The sequence below is a fragment of the Lactuca virosa genome, chromosome 3 (genome assembly GCF_052849685.1).
Source record: "Lactuca virosa cultivar CGN04683 chromosome 3, Lactuca_virosa_CGN04683_v6, whole genome shotgun sequence".
Classification (NCBI taxonomy): Eukaryota; Viridiplantae; Streptophyta; class Magnoliopsida; order Asterales; family Asteraceae; genus Lactuca; species Lactuca virosa.
The window spans coordinates 194,646,879-194,649,732 of NC_136428.1; positions in this window are offsets into that span (position 1 = coordinate 194,646,879).

Sequence of the window (2,854 nt, forward strand, 5' to 3'; positions counted from 1 at the left end):
TGGAGGATTAGGGTTACATTCATGTAAACCCTAATACCCATGACCTTTTATTTCCATAGGATCCATGGGTTAAAAACTCCATGGACTATCCATGCAAGCTTAGCCCAACCTAAATGAACTTGGCCCATTCCATATATATATATATATATATATATATATATATATATATATATATATATATATATATAAAGAGTCCATATTTAATTAGTTCCTTTTTGATCACTAAATTAATTCTTGATCAATACTAATTAAATAATATGATTCCATATTAATATATTAGAACTTATAATATATTAATATAAATCATAAACATACTATTCTCAAAAGACTATCCATATAAATTGTTCCGGTGAAGTGCAACTCAAATGGACCATGCCAAGTCGGGTCGAATACATACCAATTATAGTTATGGACTTAGACACTAATCCAACAGCTATAAGACCCATTTATGCTTATGTTTTGTATCAGTTATGACATCTCAAGCTTGCATAAATTAATGAAAATAATTTCTTCATAAATACTTTTATAGGACAAATTCCAAATTTATAAATAAACTTTGTTTTAAATAAGCATAAATAAAAAGTTTTAAAATGACTGTAAAAATGGGGATGTCACAGTTGGTATCAGAGCATTAGTTTAAGAAAACTAGGAATTTAGAGGATTTCTAGAATTAAACTTACAATGCTAAGAGATGATCGTGAGATGTGTGTCTATTATATGTTAGGTTGTACACCTAAACTGACACAAGCACTAGCTTACTTTAGGATAAGATGCCTAATTTGCTTTTATGTGCAAAATGGTTTGTATTATAGCATGCCTTAGGTTGCCTATCTAAATTGATGCTATTAGGTTTAAGGTCTATTGCCAAACTAGAATTGGGAAATTTTATGTCTTTAGGTTTCTAATAGTTTAATTATGGTATTATAAGAACTGGCATAGAACTTTTTGGAGTAATTAGGAGGATAACACGTCTAAACCTTCCGTATCTATATTCTCGTCTTGGTAAACTGAACGCATGTGTTGGTATACAAACTGTAATAGTGAGAACATGTAGTAGATTAAGAACGGTAACAACAGATCGGCCACCGAATCGCGAAGGGTGAAGAGGAACAACAATAAAGAGGAGACAAGGAAAATTAGTACGTACGTGGTAAAACACGTAATCATTATTAGAGCGCCTAACAAGAGTCTATTAGGACATGTGCTTATTTCGACACATTCGTATGTGTTAAATCGTTTTGTGATTTTAGGAATAGGAACTTAAGGACTGCAAGACAATCCTTCGGACGAGTATGAGTAGGTGTGAAAAGTAATAGAGGCCTATACTATCGGAAGCACAGGACTCGCACTTCGATCAGGAAGAGTCGCAAGGTTACCAAGGCACTAGCAGCTGAATTTTTTTTATTTATTCCTGTCATTACCTTTGTTTCGGTTATGACTATGAAGGTAAATATTATTCAAACCTTAGTGGTAACATAAAGGAAGGTATCGTCCATGCTAGATTCTTACTCAAAGAGACCTGAGTCTAACCATTGCATCGTACGATGAGAAGTGATTGGAACATGACCTATCGGTCTTTTACGATAGTCGAAGTAAAGACCTTATCATTTGAGAAGAAGCAAAATTCTCTAATAAATATCGAATTTAGAATAAAGAGCAGGTTTAAGATTAAGCACCACCAACAGTCAAGAAGTCTAAGAGTTAGAAACTCAATAGAAAAAACGTAAGAGTTACGGTTATTACTTAAGGATAGAAAGGTAATGTGCAGAGTCGTTATACAAGCTCTGTCTTATTGAAGATTATGGGACGTAATCATCCTAAAGGGGAAGATAATTGTAACACCCGCAAAGTCGGGCTAAACGCTTAAGATTTTATAAGTGATAAAAACGACATTTTGATATAATGTTATTTTGGATAAATGACCTTAACCAAAGTTATATTATATGTGACAAGGATTGCGTACATATAGAGAATGCCTAAATCTGACTTCGTGAGAGGAAGTTATGATTTTCAAAGTTTCAGCATAACAGTATATGGCTTAGAAACCGAAATTGAAATCGGTTGATTGTTAGGGTAAACAATCTAAACGAGAGTTGAAGATCTCATTAATATCTATCTGTCAATATAAAGACATTCGAGAATGGATATCGTATGAAACGTTTATGATTTTTATACGGACTTTAACAGTCTAAGCCTGTTAAAAATATAGTTTTAAAAATAAATGAGAATTAGCTGACGGAGTCTAAATGAAAGTTGTAAATTTCAGCGATAGCTATGTGTGGATATAAAGAACATAAAAAAGAGAGTTAGTATGTTGAAGGTATGAATTTTTGAAGTTTCTCGAGTGCACCTTGCGTAATTGAGGCGCGACGCGCATCTTCTAGAAGCTGTCAGCAACACCAACCAAAATTCGGCACGTTTCACGCTCTGAGAGGAAGGAATTCCTTCTAAGTTTGGGTGTGGCGCACATTTGGTCGGGCGCGGCACATATTTTCCCTATAAATACCCCAGCCGCCTCATTTGATTTCCACACCAATCTAATTCATCTCTCTCGAGTTTCTCTCGATTTTAGCCCCACTTTCCCTTAGTTTTAAGTATCTGGTGAACCCCTAAGGTCCCTACATCTAGTAGCTAGCAGGTCGGAGTTCTGCCAGTGCAATTTTCGGACTTTTGTCTAGGAAATATCTTTAAGTTAAATTACACTCAACTTTATCTTAGTGTAATTTATATTTATGATTCATAGTCGTTATTATAAACCTATAAATAAGATTTATCAGTGATTCCAAGTCAAAATACTAATTGATCTACTTACGGGGATTATGTCTAGGCTAGATTTAGTGAGGTGTTTAAAGTG